Source organism: Piliocolobus tephrosceles, chromosome 1 (genome assembly GCF_002776525.5).
Source record: "Piliocolobus tephrosceles isolate RC106 chromosome 1, ASM277652v3, whole genome shotgun sequence".
In the NCBI taxonomy this organism is placed as follows: Eukaryota; Metazoa; Chordata; class Mammalia; order Primates; family Cercopithecidae; genus Piliocolobus; species Piliocolobus tephrosceles.
The window spans coordinates 51,522,424-51,545,344 of record NC_045434.1 but is presented as its reverse complement, the minus strand read 5'-3'; positions in this window follow the sequence as shown (position 1 = coordinate 51,545,344).

Below are 22,921 nucleotides of genomic sequence, written 5' to 3'. Positions count from 1 at the left end.
TTGTACACATTAACCAATCTCTCATGTCCTGTTACAGTCATGAAGAGGAAACTGAGTTTGAATTTGCCTACTCATTCCAGATTCAAAATGTATATGCATACATAGCTGTTTATGTGGGGACACTACAATTCCCCTAAATGCATCTCACATGACAGGTACATTAGGACCAGAAGGCATGCCCCATATTTACGATTTTAACCTCTTGTATAATTACCTGTGCCTTTCAGGCTCAAGGTATTTGGGTATATGACTATTTTCACCATTTTATTGGCAATCAGTATGGGATTTCTTGGTTGAAACATTGTCTTTTTGTTCATTAATATATTTACTTTAGGTTTTGGTCACTCCATCCCCTGCCTTAGTTAGTTTCAATTTCTGCATCCAGATGGATGATTTAGGTCAACAATCATGTTTAACTCAAATTGACCACCCACATAAAAGCTTATGATGTAAAAATTGTCAACTCTAATTTACATTTACATTATATGTAAGCGTTCTACTGATTTTACCTACTTACTACTCATTACTGTTTAGATTCTAGAATCCATAATAAAATTCATACTTCTCACACATTTTGAATCCATCATTTCTGAATTTTAAATGAAATAAGAGAAAATGCAGATATATTTCATCATATATTTACTATTTGTATTGCTCTTTATTCTTTAGTCTAGATAAGATGCACTTGATGTCAGTCTGAAAACTTCACTTACCATTTCTGTATGACCAGGTCTGCTGGTGAAGACCAGGTCTGCTGGCTAACTTTTCTTAATCAGGAAATATTCTTGTTTGCCTTTTCTTGAAGAAAGTTTGTATTAAATACAGAAATATTGTTGACTTTTTTATTTTCAACAATTTAAAGATATCATTTCAATGTTTTCTGTACTCTACTGTTTCTGATGAGTATTCAGGTATTATTTTGTATAGCTGATCACCTACCTACATATGTATCATTTTGTTTTCCCTAGCTTCATTTGGTATTTACTTTTTAACACTGATTTTTAGTAATTTTACTCTCATGAACCTACAGGTAGTTTTTCTTCCCTTTATTCTGCTTATTATCCACTGAGTTTCTTGTATCTATGTGAGGACAATTTAAACAAATTTGCAACAATTTCTGTCATAATTTCTTTAATATATTTCTACTTTGCTATGTCTTTCCTTTTCTTTTAGGACTTCAATTATAGGTATCAATCATAGGGCAAGACTACTAATGCTTACTGCATTATGAGTCAAACTGGAAATCATCAATCCCCTAGAATTATACTTTGCAAAATCTCTCACATGTGTACAAGGAGATATTTTTAAGTACTGGCATGCTGATAAATGTTTAGCAACCAGTGCTCAAGTGATCCCAACATAAATTTTGTTTAATATTTTTGTATACTTTAACAAAAAGTATTGTTAAACTGTTCAGACTTTTGGGAACAATTATAGAACACAGCAGTTAAAAATTAAGTTACTGCCCTGCCATGCTGCCGGATTCAGTTTAAAGGATTTTGTTGAGGATTTTTGCAGTGATGTTCAATAAGTATATTGACCTGCAGTTTTCTTTTTTTGTTGTATCTCTGCCAGAGTTTGGTATCACAAAGAAAATATGGTACATATATACCATGGAATTCTATTCAGCCATATAAAAGAATGAGATCATATCCTTTGCAAGGACCTGGATGGAGCTGGAAGGTATTATTCTCAGCAAACTAACATAGAAACAGAAAACCAAATACTGAGTGTTCTCACTTATAAGTGGGAGCTGAATGTTGAGAACACATGCACACATACAGGTGAACGACACACACCAGGGCCCAGCAAAAAAAGAGTGAAACAAATAAGATATATGGTCAGGCTTTCTTTATTCATCAAGAATGTGAGCAACTGCTTTGCTGAATCAAACATTAGCTGTTAACACTGGAAGAAAATTTCTTTAAATTTTGTGCCAGTCATGATATAAAAGCTATACAAAAAAAAAAAAAGATTTACTTTAATCAATATTATTAATTTTTAACCTTTATTGTCATAAGCCTAAATATGAAATAAAACATTTATTCAAGCCTGATCTGTAGTATTTGTCAATTTTCAGGGTATAATTGTACCCACAGGACCTAATTCAATACAGTAACAGTATACCACTGGGTGTGGAGTTGGGAGAGATTTGCAGTAACAAAACATTATGTAAAAACTTACAGTTCACAGGCAACAATAAAATATAGTAAAATAATTAGGAATAGATGAATGTGTTTTCAACATGAATTCTTTAATTGCTACTTGATGTAACTTAGTTTTTTTTTTTTTTTCTTTTACTTTTGTTTTAAGTTCAGGGTTACAAGTGCCAAGTGTAGGTTTGTTTTATATGTAAACTTATGTCAGTGAGGGTTGTTGTACAGGTTACTTAATCACAAAGTTGTTAAGCCTAGTTACCCATTAGTAATTTTTCCTGATTTTCTCTCTCCTCCAGTTCTCCACTCTCTGATGGGCCCTGGTGTGTGTCGTTCACCTGTATGTGTGCATGTGTTCTCAACATTCAGCTCCCACTTATAAGTGAGAACACTCAGTATTTGGTTTTCTGTTTCTATGTTAGTTTGCTGAGAATAATACCTTCCAGCTCCATCCAGGCCCTTGCAAAGGATATGATCTCATTCTTTTATATGGCTGAATAGAATTCCATGGTATATATGTACCATATTTTCTTTGTGATACCAAACTCTGGCAGAGATACAACAAAAAAAGAAAACTGCAGGTCAATATACTTATTGAACATCACTGCAAAAATCCTCAACAAAATCCTTTAAACTGAATTCGGCAGCATGGCAGGGCAGTAACTTAATTTTTAACTGCTGTGTTCTATAATTGTTCCCAAAAGTCTGAACAGTTTAACAATACTTTTTTTTAAGTTAGTATGGGGCAGATACAGCATACCCTTGCATGTAAAGATTGTCACTGCAAAATTTTCTGTGATAGTGAGATATTAGAAATAAGTCATTTAAAAATAACTTGGAGATCAGATGACTCAGTTGATAAGATAGACTCTACTGTATAGCATGGATCTCCATCTTGAATACATTGATCACTTCAGTGCCCAGTTTTTAGTACTGTGTGAATATTCCAATACTACACTAATACCAACAGCTTACTCAGTGGGACTGACGATTATTGAATTTTGGGAGGGAGTCAAATAAATAAATAAATAAGTTGATACTATACTTATTTAAAAATCACTTTCAGAGCTAGCAGCATAATAAAGAATAAAAACTTTACAAAAGAAAATTCAGTCAGTTATTGGATTATAACTACATTTTACTGCCTGAAACATTAAAAAAAAAACCCATCTTCAGCTTTTCCTTGTGACACACAAACATCTTACTACAAAAATACAGTCTTCAATTAGAAATCACTGTTTAAATAATGGCTCCAGTATTGATTAAAATATTCAAAATTATGTAACATAGCCACCAAATGGACTATGCCATTCCCAATTGCATTAGAGTGTCCAAGTTATGTGTTACACAAAAAGACAAATGAAAAGAAAAAAAGTAATAAACAAACGAACAAGGAGAACTCCAATCTAACCTGACTTTAGGTAAGCATTACAGATAAATCTGTGATTGAAAAATAGAGAAATAAATATTTTCAGAATTAACATTCATTTATTTGTTTTTAAATGGCACCCTCAGTTGGTGATGATGCTATGGGTAGTATTTTTACATCTTGCAAGTTTGAGAATAACTTCTCTAATGTCATGTTTCTAAATTCTAAATGCTGATTTGTTACTCCTCATCATCTGCTTACATAATCTCCTGTTGCCAAATCTGATAATAATATGGGTGGATAAAGATGCACATTGTGTATATGCAGTGCAAATTTTAACAATGGAACATCCTAAAGGAGGTAGTCAAAAAAATACTTCTATAGAACTCTTGAGCTGTTAGACCACTGTGGGACAAGAATGAGTCCTGGAAAAACCTTTAAGAGTTTAAGATTGATCAGGCCCAGGTCCAAGGAGTCATCATTAATTATTCTCTTTCTTGCATCACCAATATATAATCCATCTGGAAGTCTATGTTAATATATCCAAAGCATCTTTAAATCTCACCTCTTCTTAACATGTCTAATACTGTTCTAGTCATTACCATGTTTCTGAATTATTTAAACAAATTTCCTGACTGTATTTTCTGTTTTGACAACATCAACCATTCCTGTCTACACATCCCACAATTAAGACTATCCAATGGCAGTCCACTATAAATATAATGGGATTACACTAGTTTCCCATCAAATAAAAGGCCAGTCATGATGATGCCACTACTTGTTTCTATACTACACCCAATCCCCTCTTCTTTCTTATCCAATCAGCCCAGCGTCACTGTGTGTTGTCCTTCAAACACACCAAACCCTCTCTCTCCTTAGTCTTATCAGCTAAGACTTCTGAGTGAAATGCTCCAATCTACATAGTATTTGATAGACTGCTGCTTTATCATTCATTTTTCAAATCGATGTTTAATAAATATTTCCTTTATGCATTAGATTTATTGGCTATACAAACCCACATGTTGAACAGCAATTGGTAACATACATTTTAGCCTTCTTTACATTGTTCTGCCAGGACTAAATAAATAATTGCAATCTGGATTGGAAATCCTATTATGATAGTCATAATTACCTTGCAGAATCGCACAATTTAAATGATAAAATTTATATAAAATTACAATGAAATCATAAGCAACAACAATTGTTATCTCCTCTACTTCAGACCTCTTTCCAGATGCCACATAGAAGATAAAATATTGATGCAGTAGACAAAATGTTGATATGTACCTTTACTTTCATATATCAGGTTTGGAATTTGGCCAAGAGAAACAGTTCAGACTCATGATCGTATTACACAATTCACCTCTTCTTGTTCTAGTCCTGCATTACAGGTGAAGTCCTACACTATCCATACAAATTTGACAAAATCTTAAATAAATGGAGACACTTGTAAAGTTTTGCACACATATTCATTAAGCACCTACTATGCTCCAGGCACTACTGTATGCCAAATGAATGCCAAATACAGTATAACTAGCATAAGTACTCATACCAATGAGTATAAATTTTGTATTTCTAACTGTCTGGAAGGATTAAAAATGTACACAAAATTAAAAATATATATATTTAGCTTCATTAAATGAGAATGCAATTGTGAATATGTTATTCAAAGACCATGAAACCTAAATAAAGCAAAAGAGCCATATTAGCCTGAGATCCATTAAAATGATTGTTTTACTGAAGCTTTGTCTCTTTATACGTAATAGAGGTTATTCTGGGTAGCACACAGTATTTCTCTCTGTGAAATCACTATGGAAACTGCCACAATGGGTTATAAATTCCATGACCTTCTATTATAACACTTTTATTTTGTGTGTAGAGCTTTTTCCTTCTTACAAATATTTCAAAGCGGAATTATCAGGAAGCACTCATATATCCCTATATATCTATTAATATATCTGTTAAAAAAATAATTACTGTAAGTTCAGCTATAGAAAAATAAAACCTTTGCACTCTGTGACTGATCAAAACCCAACTAATTTTCTTTACATCTTGCATTATAAGGTTATAGGCTATTTTTCTTTGAAATTATCCTCTCTTTTCAGAAGAACTGATACATTTTTTCCCTTCACCAAAAGTGTCACTAATGCATGATTGAGAGCCAAGTAGTGTATGGATGAGGCAGCAAAACCCCACTAATAGAATCTACTCAGATAATGATTTTGTGTGGAGGGTCATTAATTAGCAACAAATATAGATTTAAGTGAAGTTTTTAAATCTTATTTTCCATTAAAAGTTAGCGAACCTTCCAAATGTTGTTTCAATGGAGAACAATTGCTTGAATATCTTCTCTAAATTGAAAATAAGATAAGTTAGACAGAAATATTCATCTCAAATACATGCTTTTTATTCTACATTGGATATAGAATATAACCATTCTTAAAATGTTCTTAGTCCAGATCATGCTTTTAGCTTTATCCAATGTGTCAATATGTGTATGACTGTGTGTGTATGTTTTACATGACATTTTCAAAGGGATATAATATTTCTCTTGCCTATGGATTTTATGATTTATATTATATCATCTTTAACATGCATTTCTACTTTAGGATTGCATATTGTTAACCTTTTAAATGTAAACTTTTGAATTGCTAATTTAATGTCACTAATCTGTGATGTGTTAAGTATATTTGAGAATAAATATGGATATTGGAAAAATCATACCTGACAGATTTTAAAACTGATTCTCTTAATCATGAGCACTCATTGTCATGTTTTAGACAGATCTTGTTTTCTTCACTGAATGATAATAATTTTCTCTTTTTCCCTCCAAGATATTTCCAATGAACACTTAATGTCTGGTTTAAAGGCAAACATATTCAGTTGGCATGTCCATTGATAGTGAATTTTCATTTCTTTAGGAAATTTATACAAGGCAATATTACATTGTATAGCACATTATAATAACTTGAGGAATGCACAGACTAATTTTCAGATAACTCCTATAACTCTATAAGGATTTAAACTGCAATTGAATCTGTATAAAGCTAGTCTGAATAGATTCCTTTTGCTAAAAGGAGACCATGATATGTCTCAATTTTCCTTAAGAAGATTGAAATTGTTTTCATGAAACTTAAAACTTTCTAAGGAAGAACACAAATTGGAATATTGTAAATTTTAAATCTGTATTTAAAAAATGATTCTACATTAAAGAAAAATATTTTAATCTTGGATAATTTGGCTCTGTGTCCCCACCCAAATCTCAACTTGACTTGTAATAATCCCCACTTGTCAAGGGTGGGGCCAGGTGGAGGTAATTGAATCATGAGGATGGTTTTCTCCATGTTGTTCTCATGAAATCCAATGGTTTTATAAGAGCCTTTCCCCTTTACTCAGCACTCATTCTCTCTCTTGCCACCCCATGTAAAGTTGCCTTTTGACATGATTGTAAGTTTCCTGAGGTTCCTCCAGCCACGCAAAACTGTGAGTCAATTAAACCACTTTTCTTTATAAATTACTGTATTTCTTCACAGCTGTGTGAGAAGAGACTAATACAATCATCATGCTTTTCAAAATAAGAGCTGAAAAGAAAACTCAGAAATTGGAAGTAACTGAAATTTGGAACAATAATTGAAAGCGCATGTAATCTAAGATGTTATTACTGGTGAGTGTGGTGGCTTTGTTGGAGGTGATTTTAAATTCAGTTTGGCACACAATATATTAATACCTTATGTATTAAATGTGTTATAATTTTCTCAATGAAAGCAAATTAATTTCCTATTCTAAGTGTTTTTAAATTGAGCAATGAGAACTAACATGTTGCGATAGCTCATTTGAGGTTATCTTGATAAATAGAGATAAAGATTTAGCCACAGCTTGCTGTTTTAATTCTGATATTAGTAGATATTTTATTTTTAAATTGTGACAAGCTACAATATATCCTAATATACTTACATAGATCATCTTTGAAAAGCCATGAATGAGTTTTAATAAGTAAAGGAAACTTATAGTTAATATAAACATTTATATAGAATGGTACACATTATAAGGACAGTTTTCAGTCTAATACTGGGTCTAGTTAACAGGAAGTTAACAGAAAGAATAGCATTTCCAGTTGAAATTCTGGCCTCATCTCTCTTGATTTAACCTCTTAGCAATAAAGTGATCTCTATCTTTACTAATCCTTGCTCATTTGTCTAGTCCTGGATTATTCCTACTGCCTTGCTTTCTGAAGTGTGGTAAATTGTAATCAATAAGCTTTTTAATTTTTTTTGCTAAATAAAAAGATTCTACCCAGACTCTGTTGTAAGTAATCAAGTTCCTATCAAGATTCACTCACAGTCTACAACCAATAAAAATAAACAACAAATAGTTTGATGTAATTAACCCTTCAAGGAAAGCTTCATTAAATACAATCTACCTATATTCAATTAAGGTAAATTAAATTTTAGTGAATCAGATACTGGAGATCTCAGTATGTGCTTTCTATATATGCCTTCATGCTTAGCCTTTGCACTATCAGAGCCTGGATTGAACTGTTTTGTGTTTCAAATGACCCTGGATTCTTTCCAGAGCTGATTAAACCTGAAATGGAAACTGGAGCCAAAACAGGCCAATTGGATTCTATGGCATTTTTGAAATGAAACATAGGAATTTAGTTGTGTTAACTGTGAAAATCGAAAGAGTAGGTAGACCAAAAAGGTAAGGCTGCCATCTATAGAGAGACCTATGACTAATTCAGTGAATGCAGGAGTGAAGACAGTATGCTGTCTTCAGAGAGACTAAAATAAAGCAGTGCAGAGAAAACAGAGCATCTAGCCTGTGTCCCCCCAAGGAGAAGAGATACATAGACAATAATTCTCCACTTGTGATGAGGTCCTAAGGTATTTTTGCCCTAAAATTTTGCGAGATCTCTCTACATTGTTAGAATATCCAATCCTTTCTACTGTTAATATGCCTTGTTTTTTCTTTCCTTTTAAATAAAGAAACAATTTAGAAATATGCACTTCAAAAAATGAAAATGTGAACAGATTTTTCAAAAACCTATAGTGGTTGAATCGTTTAATTCAGGGCAATATCTGAACACCGTGAAAAAAGAACTGTAGTGAATTCTGCTTCATCAGGCTCTTTCAAGTGCAGTGCTGAAAACCTTGCACTTTTAAATCTTGGCACATTTAGAATTATTCAGAGCATAGCCACCTTTAGTTTGGCAGGAAAACAAGGTAAAGTCTTCCTGTGGGAATTTTCTATTGGAATTTGCTACACTTAGTGTTTAAATATACTGATATCCATGATAAAATGTTGTTAAAAATAGTCTCATCCTATTTTTTTTAAACTAACCTCAGTAAATAACCCATACACTTGCAAAGTTAGGTACTTACATACCTTCTCCGTTTACTGCCCTTTAATACTAAAAACAGAAATGAAATTAAAAAATAAAATGCATATTTTAATTTCTATTCATACAAACACTTTAAAGCAAGATACAATAGGAGGCCAGAGTCATAGTCTTACATAAAATACAAAATACTACAGATATAAATAAAATGTGTCCTATTTTGTCTCATTTATTATCGATTTAGCTCTTAATAAGGCCTGTATTCATGGAGTGCCACCCCCATCTGTGGTCTTTAAGCCCACAGTTGATCTCTAATGTGATAACCACAATTCAATTAACTATTCAGGAGACTTAAGATCATGAACACACACATTGTTGAATTCAGGAATATATTGCTTTCAATGTGACCATAAGTCTGAGGAAATTGCTTTAAGGCTATGTTTCCTGATTTGATTACCTCGAATTTTACACTGCTGTGCACAAAGTGTCTGGAGAACAATTACATGCATTTGTCAACTCCATTTTAAAAATATTAGGTGTCTTTGAAATATTTGAACCCTCTCACTGAAAAAATGTCATGCAGAGTATAGCCTGGGGCAATGATGAGTGGATATATTATTATTCTGCTGAAAGTCATGCTGAAAAATAGTATGCAGTTTTGAAAAACCCAGACTTCTCTTTTCCTTCTCACAGCCTCTGCTTTAGTGTGTGATATAATCACATGAAATGTGGTATTCTGAAATACTATTCCAAGCATTTTGGAATTCCAGAACAAGAAAAGCAATTTCACAGGCCCAAGGTGAAATTTTTAGTTACAATGTAGCATGAATTTGTAAATAAGTCCTTACTAGAAAGATTCCTGCAAGTAATGTTAAAATGTGGACTTTCCAAAGACCAAAGAGAGTCACTGAGGAATTTTAAGCAGGGAAGTGCACAAATATGTATGTATTTATTGGAAGACTCTTCTCTGTAGTTTGGGAATCAGAGTATGTTAACAAGAGATTATGTTAAATATTGTATAATCAGATTATATTAACATTTTAATACTAATTTGGAAAATGTACTTTTTTTGAAATTTGCAAATAAAAAAGGTTTGCTTGGTTTTTGGTTCTACAGGCTATACAAGCATGGTAGTGGCATCTGCTCAGCTTCTGGGGGGCCTCAGGAAGCTTTTATTCATAGTAGAAGACCAAGCAGGAGAAAGCATGTCACATGACCAGAGCAGGAAAAATAGAGAGTGGGGAGATGGATGTGTCGCATATTTTAAACAATCAGACTTCACAAGAGCTTATTCACTATCAGGAGGACAACACCAAGCCATGAGGGATCTGGTCTTGTGACTCAATAACCTCTTACCAGGCCTACCTCTAACATTGGGGATTAAAATTCAACATGAGATTTGGAGGGGACAATATTTATATCATTCTGTCCACGGCCCCTCAATTCTCATGTTCTCACATTGCAAAATACAATTATCCCCTGCCAATCATCCCACAAAATTTTCAGTTCCTTTCAGCATCAGTTAAAAGTTTAAAGTCTCAAATCCAAAGTCTCATCTAGAGATGAGTTCTTTCCACCTATACGCCTTTAAAATTGAAACAATTTCTTTATTACTAAGGTACAATAGAAGTACAGGAATAGGGTAAACATTCTTCCAAAAGGGAGAAATCAGCCAAAAGAAAGGGGTTACACAGCTGCATGCTAGTCCCAAACCCAGCAAGATAGTCATTAAATTGTAAAGATCCAGAATAATCTCCTTTGACTCTATGTCTCACACCCAGTGCATACTGGTACAAGGAGTGACTCCCAAGGCCTTAGAAGGCTCTGCCCCTATGGCTTTTCAGGATTCAGCCCCTGAAAACACTTTTTCCTCCTGGGCCTCCAGGCCTTTGATGGGAAGGGATTCCATACAGATCTCTGAAATGTCTTTGAGGCCTTTTCCTTATAGCCTTGGCCATTAGCATTTGGTTCTTTTTCAGTTATGCAAATATCTCTGGCAAGTGGTTACTCTATAGCCTTCTTAAATTACTCTCCCGAAAAAGGCTTTTATTTCTCTGCCATGTGGCTATTTTGCAAATTTTCCAAACTTTTATGCTTTGCTTCCCCTTTAAAGATAATTGTATACTTTAAGTCATTTTTTTGCTCCTGCTTGTGAGTATAGGTGGTTAGAAGCACCCAGGTTATATCTTGAATGCTTTGCTGCTTAGAAACATTTTTCCTTCAGATGCCCTAAATTATTATTTTTAGTTCAATCTTCCACAGATTTCAAAGCATAAACACAATGAAGCCAGGTTATTTATTAAGGTATAATACACATAACTTTTGCTCTAGTTCCCAATAAGGTTCTAACTTTCATTTGTGAGCTCCTCAGCTTGGACTTCTCTGTTCATATCACTATCAGCTTTTTGGTCACAACCATTTAACCATTTTCTAAAAAGCTCCAGATATTCCCTCATCCTCCTGTCTTCTCCTGAACCCTTCAAACTCTTCAGCCTCTGCCCATTACCCAGTTTAAAAGTTGATTCCACATTTTCAGGTATCTGTACGGTAATGCCCCACTCTTTGGTACAAATTTTCTGTGTGAGACCATTCATGCATTGCAAATAATTGAATACCTGAAACTTGGGAATTTATAAATAAAAAAAAGTTTATTGGCTCATGGTTCTTCAGGCTATACAAGCATGACACCAGCATCTGCAGGACTCAGGCAAGGCCTCTGGAAGCTTTTAATCATGATGAAAGGTAAAATGAGAACAGGCATATCACATGGCAGGAGTGGGAACAAGAGAAAGAGTTGAAAAATTATGCTTTTAAAAAAATATTCAAATCTAAGAATGCTTATGTTATTTTTCTGGTCCAGATTTTTATTTACTTATATTTTTTCTTTGTTTCTGTTATTTGGAAAGAATGCATCTGGTAATTAAGATAAAAGACACAATGACAGCATTTTCCATGCAGGAGCAAGAAGTGGCATGGGGTTTCAGAAGAGCCTATACAAATTCAGATCACCAAATTCTCAAATTCTGGAATCTCTAAGAATCAGGGCAAAATCCTACAGAAAAAGTTTTAGCCTTTCCAATTTTTGGAGTAGACTGGGATGTATTTATGCATTTCATCAAAGAGCAAGGCCAAAAACCTCTTGACTTTGCTGTACCTATGGAAAGATGAGTAACTAAAGGTGAGTGACAGAGTCTTTCCCTTTCAATCTAATAGATTAGATAACAATGTCATTAAATAAATATCTAGCATATAATATATGATATGAATAAAGCAAGACCCACTCTCCCGCAATATATGTGAGTGTGTACATGCATGTATTGGTAAAACACATGTAAACATGTAAGTATACATGTCAGAAGGGGTACTTTTTTTGTTGGGTTTTTTCATATAGAGAAAATAAAGTAGGGTAAAAGATAGATAGTGACGGAGTGGTTTAAACACAAGTTTGTGTGTTTGCTCAGATAAGGGGCCATAGTAGGAAAAATGTGGTCTAAAAAAATAATTACAGGGAATTGTCCAAGGAAAGCACTATATAAATAATTTTTTTTTAAATGTGAAGAAATGCTATTTTTGCCAGATCTAGAAAAGACCCCAACTTTGGCCCAATAGCTGAGGCTTAATGGCTATGAAAATGACATGGAAATAGTTGCTTTTTCTTAAAAATGGAAAAAACAAACACAACTGTTTTTTATTGCTTTCTGGATTTTATAAGCAAGAAAAGAAAAGAAGTACAAAAAGGGAACTCTGAATGTGGTCTAATATATGTACTGTTAATGATATTTTTACTGGGATAATTTTTAATATATCCTTTATTCTTAAATGTAAACAATGAAAATGTTCTTCATTTACATGTACAAATGGCAGTATGTTTATCTGTTTATCTGATATTTAATATGCATTTCTGTCATTTCTTATAGTTGCCATAACAAAGCACCATGCACCAAGTGACTCAAGCAACAGAAATGTATTGTATTTCCTCATAGTTATGAGTGCTGGAAGCCCAAGTATAAAGGTATAGGCAGGGTAAGTTTCTTCTGAAGATATCTCTTCTTGATTTTATATTGAGGACCGTCTTTTACAGGTGTATTCACATGGTTTTTCTTCTTTCAATGTCTATCCTAATCTCCTGTCCATATAAGAGTATCTGTAATAATGGATTAAGGACCACACCAATGACCTCATTTAACCTGAATTATCACTTTAAAGACCGTAACTCAAAAAGAACTCACATTCTAAGAAGCAGGGAGTTAGAACTTCTGCATACGAATTTGGGGAATGGAACTCAATTCAATCTGTAACACAACAGTATTTTTTCCATAGTAAATTTAGACCTCTTTTTGGCTCTAGAAAATGTTTTCTATTACACATAAATATCAAGTTCATTTCTGAAAAGAAGACATACGAGTGGCCAACAGGTATATGAAAAAATGATCAATTCACTAATCATCAGGGAATGCAAATCAAAAACACAATGAGATATTATATCACCTCCATAAAAATGGCTATCATCAAAATGACAGAAATAACAAATGCTGGCAAGGATGTGGAGAAAGGCAATTGCTCCTATACTGTTTCTGGGAATCTAAATTAGTACAGCCAATCTGAAAAACAGTATGGAGTTCCCCCAAACCAAGCATATAAATACTATTTGATCCATCTATTCCATTGCTGGATATAGATCCAAAAGAAAGGACATCAGTGTATCAAAGACATGTCTTCACTCCTACAATTGTTGCAGCATTTTTCACAGTAGTCTGGGTATGAAATCAATCTAACGGTAAACAAACAGATGAGTGGATAAGGAAAATGTGGTATATATGCACAGCAGAATATTATCCAGACATGGAAATGAATGAAATCCCGTCATTTGCAGCAACATGGATGAAACTGGAGGACATTATTTTTAGTGTAAGCTTGACACAAAAAGATAAATATAGCATGTTGTCACTCATATGTTGGAGCTACAAATTATTGATGTCATGGACATAGTGAATAAAATAGTGGTTATAGAGATGGAAAATTATTGGGAAAGGGGGATGAAGATGGATTTGATTATGGTACAAAAATAGAGCTAGTAGAAAAAATGAGTTCTAGTGTTCAGTATCACAATAGGGTGACTACACTTAATAATTTACTGTTTATTTCAAAATAACTAGAAGACACATTTGGGATGTTCCTAACACAAAAAAAATGATAAATGTGAATTGATGGGTATTCCAATTACCCATATTTGATTACATATTGTATGCTTGTATCAAAATATCACATGTACCCCATAAATATGTACAACTATTATATAGCCATAAAAATAAATAATAAATATATATAATATTTCTAATATATATTTCATATTATCATACAGTTATTTATGTGAACAATTCTTCTTTGTCCATCAAAATATAAATTATAGACAGGAATGAAAATTATATTAGCTTTCTGTCTTCTGGATTATTTATCCTGTGATGGTTGCCTACCATGTATGTATATAAGCACACACACACACACATGCATATCCACACATACATATGTATACACACATGCATATATGCTGTAATAGAAGAAAGAGGGCTTAAGAAAAGGGTCCATGTTTTATGAAATGATGGTTAAGTATTACCAAATTCCCAGTATTTGGGTTTTACTCAAATTATCTTTCTCTCTCAGTACTGCAGATGATATACATGAAACAAACTTTTGTATCACTGAAAATAATTGTCTTCTAGCATTCTAAGAAGAAATACATGATTTCTTTTTAATTGCTTAGTATTTATAAATTTATTTTCTCTACATAGAAATAACTACTCTCCACTTACAGTTCTAAAAGAAATCCTAAGGGTAGTCATTATTGTAGGCAGGAGACATGGGAAAAGACTTGTTCAAGACAGGGGTCAATTTTAGTCACCTACCTAATGATTAATCATCACAGATCCCTATGCAAAATTGTCTCCCACTTTTTTCCCCTGAGCATCATTTTGACAACTCTTATATGTGAGTTTTACTTACAATGTGCTTTATAAAGGTCAAATTATATTCTTTAAACTTATTATTGGAAAAAAAACACATTATTTTCCGAAGTATTTGAACTGTTTTTTCTCCCCAGTTTCAGTTGTTTTGCCAAAACCTTATATACTTAATTTAGAAATATCTATGTAAATACCTTTAAACTGAAAAGGAATAGTTATTCCTGTAATAAAGTCAAAGAAAGAAAAAGACAGCTTTTTGCAAGGCAAGAGACAAAATCTCTAGGACAAATATAAAATGTGGGCTATCTTAACTTTAGGCTTGCCCCAGGCACTATCCGACAAGGTAGGGAAAAGGTTATGGCAATCTGAGAGAGAAAGTTTCTAATTCTCCTTTCTCTTTCTACTTCGTATTTCTTAAACATTAAACCATGGAGCTATGTGAACCCCAGAGTGCCTGAATTTCAGAATCTTGCAATGCCTATGAAGTCTCCTTATCAGGGGATAAATGCAGGGTCAGCAAGTTCATGCTGCACATTTTCAAGGGAAAGAAATCCAAATATTATATGCTATTAACAATCTGTCACTCTTTAACGTTTAACTTTTGGTGTGAAACCACATGTAATTTGATTTATTTGCAGCAGAATGTAAGATTGTATTTTCTTATTCTTTTATTATTAAAAAAAATCTGAAAGCTGAGGCAGGAAGACAGGGATGAGGTTGAAGCAGGACAGGCTATGGTTACCAGATGCAAAGTCCTGCACACCCTTTGTATCACATCTCTGTTAGCTGCACCCTCTCCCATTTCACTTCTCTTGCCAGCACTAAGGAGATGTTATATTCCATGATCAGTGATTATAGGACTGTCTAAAAATGTTTTAGTTCACATCACTAGTCCTCAAATTGGCTTAAGTATGACAATATCAAAATGAAATACAAAAAATATGGAACATTGTAATGTCAGAGAGACTCAACAGCAGAGGACCTGTGAATAGACACTGATGGTGCTTTGGTGTTCTGTTTTACATGGAATCATTCATGGAAGGCTTTGTAGCAGTTATTTTCAAGGCTAGTACTCCCCCATTGTGAGAGGAGACTCAGGCTGTGTGATTCATTGGTTTGTTTGGGTTGTTCCAGACCTTCTCTAAGTCAGAGAAATGGATGTGATGACCTCCAGAAATGCCTTTAGGTGTTAGTCCTCGGAAAAAAAATATATTGCAAGCGGCCAAATCCACAGCAACAAAATTAGCATTATAAATACACACATTTTCTATACACGTTGTTTTCATGTTGTTTTATATGAGGAAAGTTAGATTATTAGCTAATTTAATTTTCTCTTGGCATAAAACATTTTATTTTGCTGGCATGCATGCTTTACATTCGTACACACTACAGTGAGAAATTACCAATTATATTCTTTCTATATTAAAAAAGTAATATACTCCTTTTGGTGCAACTTCACAGTAGCCTCTATTTTTCCCTGGAGAACAATAAACAGCTTCACTCTTACCTGATGCTGATCATACTGTTTACACACAACAGAAGCTGATGTAGCTGTAAACTGGCACGTAAGAATTAAAATGCATTACCACATGTGAGAAATGTTGCTGGGAATGTGCTGCTAAAAAAATAAAAATAAAAACAAAAAACAAAACTAATGTTTAACATACCATATGCTACACTGGAGTAAAACAAATGTGTGCTTAAAGAAGAAAAAACACCTATTTTTCTATTTATTTTCCTCATTAAAGCTATTATACAGTTATGCTAAATGTCATTGTTCTGCTCACTGAGAGGAAGAGAACGAATCTAGAAGTCACAAAACAAAGACACCCATCATGCCTTTCTATCTTGTGCAGTCTAAATTATTATTCCTGAGTTTTCTCCTTCTCAATTTCACCAATATTTATGATTACAGTCTCTTGAAAACATAAAAAAGAATTTAGAGAATAATTTTTGCCTTTTAACTTGGGAACAGTGCAAAATTGAACAATGTAGAAGACAACAATCTCACTCTCTTTCTGTTTCTCTCTCTCTCTCACTCTCTAACTCTCTGTCACTCAGTAAGCTCAAACGTTTAAAGGGATTTTTTACTTCCACTCTTCAAAATATATTACAACTTCTTGTAATTTCTATGTGTTTTCCAAAACAAGAAACGTATGGTAAAAGAAAATAATGACAACAACAATAGAAAATCAAAATCCAGCCGGGGTCATTGCTCATGCCTGTAATCCCAGCAATTTGGATTACTGAGGTGGGAGGATAGCTTGAGGCCAGGGTTTGAGACTAGCCCGGTCAACATAGTGAGATGTCATCTCTATAAATAAAAAAATAAAAATAATAGAATAATAAAATAAAATAAGCCACACTTGAGGTGCATATCTGTACTACCAGCTACTTGGGCGGCTGAGATGGGAGGATCCCTTGTGCCAGGAATTTGAGGATTCAGTGAGCTATGATCATACCACTGAACTCCAGCCTAGGTGACAGAGTGAGACCCCATCTCTAAAAAATAAAAATTAATAAAAACACAATAATTCAAAATCAAAATCCCATTTACAGCATGAAGCCTGACTTAAACCTTGATGTCTTCAAAAAGTGGATGAATGATTCCTAGTGCAAAAATGGTGAAAGATGGTTAGAGATCAACTGGAGAACACCTTTTGAAGATTCTGCTTCCCAGTCCACTTTTTTGGCTTATGCTTTAAGAAGAGATGTTAGCAAAAGCCCAAACTACTCACTGAGTTCCTGTGAAGACCAGTTCAGAGAGCAGTCTATCTTCTTCCAAGAGTTCTTCCAAATTCCAAGACTCCAGCATAATTATTTAGAGAAACTACCTACCCTGAATCCTGCCTATTCTTAAGATGTCAAGATGGAACCCTGTCCAGAAGAGTTCCTTTCTCTCTGGGATTTTGGATCCTCTAGTACTGTTTGCTTTTACAGCTTTTTGATGTCTTCAAAAAATTTATTTATTCTTTTTGTAAATCATCTGTTTTTTCCCCAATTTTTATTTTGTAGGAATGTTAGCCTAGCTAGAGATATTTCACCATACTTGCAACAAAATCCAGAAAGAGAATATCAAGATGCAGTATATATAATAAAAACTATAGGATATATCAAGAAGTAAAAGTGCAAAAATGTACATAATAAAATTCCCAAAGGAGGAAAAAATAAATAGAAAGATGAAAATAATTTAAGAAATAGTGAAAGAGTATTTTAATTTGTGAAATGCATTTACTAACTGTAGTTTATATCTTATTTACTCCTATTTTTGTGAACCTAATAAAACACTTTTTCCCCCAAATCATGTAGACCAACAACAATAGTATAATAGATTCCTAATACTGCTGTAAAAAATAATACCACTTGACTTGGTGGCTTCATACAATACAGATTCATAGTCTTACAGTTCTGGAGGGTAGGAGTGCAACATCAGTTTTGCTGGACTAAAGTCAAGGTGTCAGCAAGATTGTTTCCTTCTGAAGGCTCTAAGTGACAATCCCATCCTTGTTTCTTCCAGCTCCTGGTGGCTGCACTTCTTGTGGTTGCATCACTCCAATTATTGCTTTTGTTGTCACATTGCCTTCTTCTTGCAAGGACCATTCTAATTATATTAGGGCCAGCCAGATAAATTCATGACAATATCCACATCTCAAGATCTTTAATTTGGTCACATGTGCAAAGTGCTTTTTGTTGTACAAAGTAACATATTCTCTGTTTTGGGGGATTAGGACATGGACATCTTTTAGAGGGTAGGAATAGCACTGTTCAGCCTATCACATATAGCATAATTATAAACCTATATATTTTAAATAATTGTATATATTTGAGATGTACAGCATGATGTTCTGATATACAGATACATGAAATGATTGCTACAGTCAAGAAAAGTAACATATCCATGTCCTCACATAATTATCCTTTTTGTCTTTTGTGTGTTTGGTAAAGGCTTCTAAAATCTACTCTTTTAGCAAATTTCTGGTATACAATAGAGTATGATTAACTGCAGTCATCACGCTGTATATTTGATTTCCAGATCTATCCATACTCTTCAACTGCAGTTTTGTACACTTTGACAAACACCTCCCCATTTCTCCCACATCTCTGCTCCTGGTAATCACAGTTCTACTCTATGTTTCAGTGTATTTGCCTTTTATAGATTCCATATGTATGCAAAGAGAACAATAGACAAAATGAGAAGTCACCTTATGGACTAGGAGAAAATATTTGTAAACCATGGAACTGATAAGAGGCTACTATTCAAAATGTATAAAGAACTCATACAACTCAATAACAAATAAATTAAAAAGTAACCTGATAAAACAATGAGGAAAAGACCTAAATAGACATTTTTTTCACACGTCTATACCTTTAATAAAACACTACAACATAGGCTCATAATGTTAATTACCAATCACATCAAAGTAAACACAAGAACTTCTTCAATGGAGTGGTGGGAAATGAAAAGGTGATAACTAATATTAACTCCAGAGACCAAATTTATCAGCAAATACACACACAAAATGGGTGGACCCCATCGTTAGTTAAAACCTCAGTGAACAAGTCTGAACATGATCAGGGAAATTTGGGGAAATCCTTTGAGGTTCCCATTTGTTTATAAATGGAAAACTTTAATAGAAACACACAAAGAACAAAGAGTAAGATAATGATTCAGGTTCTTCAAAATGAAAAAGAGATGAAACAAGTACATGTTCCCAAAAGGTATAAGCTTACTCTTATAAAAAAGTTAACAGATATAAATTTATTTGAGCAGTCAGTAGCACTAGGTTAAGTGAAATAAGAGGACCAGATGGGAGGGATGAGTGAATCAAACTGATACAAGAAAAGACTTAAGAGCAAAATAGTACATCTCTCTAAATTGAAATATACAGAAATGGCTAACAGAGAAAAGCAACCACAGTCTATTCCACTCACGCAGAAATGAACCTACTCATGTTATGCCATTAAAATACTTTTTTTTTTAAAGAATGGATACAAGTGGGGTTTACAATAAAGTAAATGGATACACAGTTTTTATAAAAAATCAAAAGATAAAAATAAGGTTAATAAGGACATGATGATCAATAAAACCAGAAAAAAACTGTGAAAATTATTACTTAGTACTTTAGGTGAAAACTTAGAGTAGATAAATTATTTCATATAAAAGAATAGTTTAAAATGTTTCAAAAATATGACTAGAAATGAGGAAGATATAAAATAAAACCTAAAAAATCAGAAATCATGATTTTTTGCATTTTGTTTTAAATTGAAAAAATGTGTGTGTGTGTGTGTGTGTGTCTGTGTGTCTGTGTATATGGGGTAAATACATGTTTCGACACGTTTACATTTTGGAATAGTCATATCAGGCTAGTTACCATATCCATTACCTTTACTATTTATCATTTATTTGTGTAGAGAATATTAAAAATTCACTACTTTAGCGATTTTGAAATATAAATTATCTTTAATTAGAGTCACCCATGCTCTGCATCAGATCACCTGACCCAATCTCTCCTAACTGAACATTTATACACTTTATACCAACAATTCTCCTTTTCCAATCTGCTTCCTGCAGCCCCCAGCCTCTAGTCAACATCATCCTACTCTCTAATTCTATGAATATGACTTTCTTAGATTCCATATATGAAGAAGATCGCACAATATTTGTGTCTCTGTGTCTGGTTTATTTCACTTAGCATAATGTCATAATCGTATATGTTTGTATGCGTTATCATAAATATAATGATTATTTAGTGTCATTTGAATAAAATACATTTTCATTCTATGTCTATTTCATTCTATGCCACAATTCTAGGCTTGTCTATGAAAAGAAGCTATGTGGCATGAATGTACTAATTCGTGCTACCTTATTCATGGCTGTTCTACCTTTCTCGTAAGCTCTAAGAGGATCAATAAATTAGGGGTGCTTAGCAGAGAGCTGAAATAATAATAAATTTAAAATGTATAGTTGCCTTTGGCCTCACCCAACATCCATTGCTGATTCTTGATCCTTTTCTATTACTGGAGACATTTCCCCTGGGCCTTACCATTTGTCCACTCAATAATGCTGCTGAGAACAAGTCACACAGACTTTCCCAAGTCACGTTCCATGGAAATCTCTGCAATCATCATATTCCTTGTTGATGTGCCCTAGGGGTAGGGTACTTGCCATCTAGCCAAATTATTGATAAAACGGAATGATGGAACAGCATATATTCAATGTGTTTTGGGAATACAGACCTGAATTGCCCAATAAAGTAACCACTACCCACCAGGAGCTATTTAAAATTTGATTAAAATTTAACGACATTAAAATTCAGTTTCTCAGTTACACTAGTCATGTTTCAAATCCTCAATAGCCATTTGTGACTAGTAGTCACCCTTTTGGATTTTGGACAGAACATATATGGAATGTTCCATTTACTATAGAAATGTCCATTGGACAGTGCTGTTCTAGATTCATAATAGTCACTTTGAAAATGAGATCACATGGCCAAATATATTTGGAAAATTCTGTACCTTTGCTATCTTATTGGAGACATATATATACACACACAAATTATTTATGTTATATAATGTATGATATACTAATATATATTACACAATATATTACATAATATAGATTACTATATAATATTTTTATTTGTAATATATATAATATTTTAAATTGTAGTTAGGCTGAGCACAGTGGCTCATGTCTGTAATCCCAGAACTTTGGGAGTCCAAGGTGGGCAGATCACTTGATGTCAGGAGTTAGAGACCAGACTGGCCAACATGGTGAAACCCTATCTCGACTGAAGATTCAAAAATTAGTCAGGCATGGTATCATGTGCCTGTAATCCCAGCTACTCGGGAGGCTGAACCAGAAGAATCACTTGAACCCAGGAGGTGGAGGTTGCAGTGAGTGGAGATGCCACCACTGCCCTCCAGTTTGAGTGACAGAGCAAGACTACATCTCAATAATAATAATAATAATGACAATAAAGTAAAATAAAATAAATAATAAATAAATAAGTTGTAATTGGTTTGTAACCCAGTGTTTCCCCCATTAATTGAATTAGATATCCACTTTCACTTCCTGCCTGAATTCGGGTAAAAACTAGTGCTCCTTTGAATTCACTCTGAGGAAATTTTTATAGAAGATTTAAGAGATGATTCATTTCACTAACACTAGTAAAAGAAACTGACTCAAATCTCATATATGATAAGTTTCTGTAGATAGAGATTTAGCTTGTGAATGCAAATCTAGTAACTTGTTAAAAAAAAAAAAATCCCAACATATGCTCTATACCGCATAAGCAGACTAAAGTAAACTCTGCTTAGTTAAAAAGCTACTTTTAAAATGCAAGACTTTTTTGTTTGTTTTTAATGGGGAAATTCTATAAAATTCCACATATTTTAATTTGTATATATAAGCAAAGACTCAATGACTATTATAGTTACTAAAGTTAGTTGGCATGCATAAATATTAACTCATGACTAAAAGTTATGATTTAGTACTTTAAAAAGTGGTCCATAAGCAAAAGAGTTCAAAAAGGCACGTGACTTCTAATGTATCTGTGCATAAACAAATACATTGAATTCCCATAATTTGGGTGAATAACAATTTATAGTCAGTGCATTATCATTATTGCCTAGAGCTGGTTGGTGTTTTGCTTTTTGCTTAAATATTAATATTTGATTAACACATTTGTAAGAGTTATCTTAATGCTTACATTGGTGATTATTTATTTATGAAAACTTGCTGATTATTTTGCAACTTTGATTATTAATTTGTTCTGCCTCAATTCTTCCTTATAATTACATTCTTGGGTCATATTAATATGACCATCATTTAAAATATAGTTTTTTCAAACACTTACCTAAAGTTATATGAGTGGTAAATGATAGAATCAGGATTCAGGCAGTTACACTAAAATATATTATATTTCTAGTTTTATAATATGTCTGTCTCTCTGTTGGACTTTAAACATTAAAATATATCATGTTAAATTAATTTTCTTGAGTAGAAAGTCACATACAACGTTTGCAAATACAAGGGCAAGTGCAAGACCAAAGGGAGCAATGAAAACTTTCAGTCTTGACGGAGAGACAGAAGCGT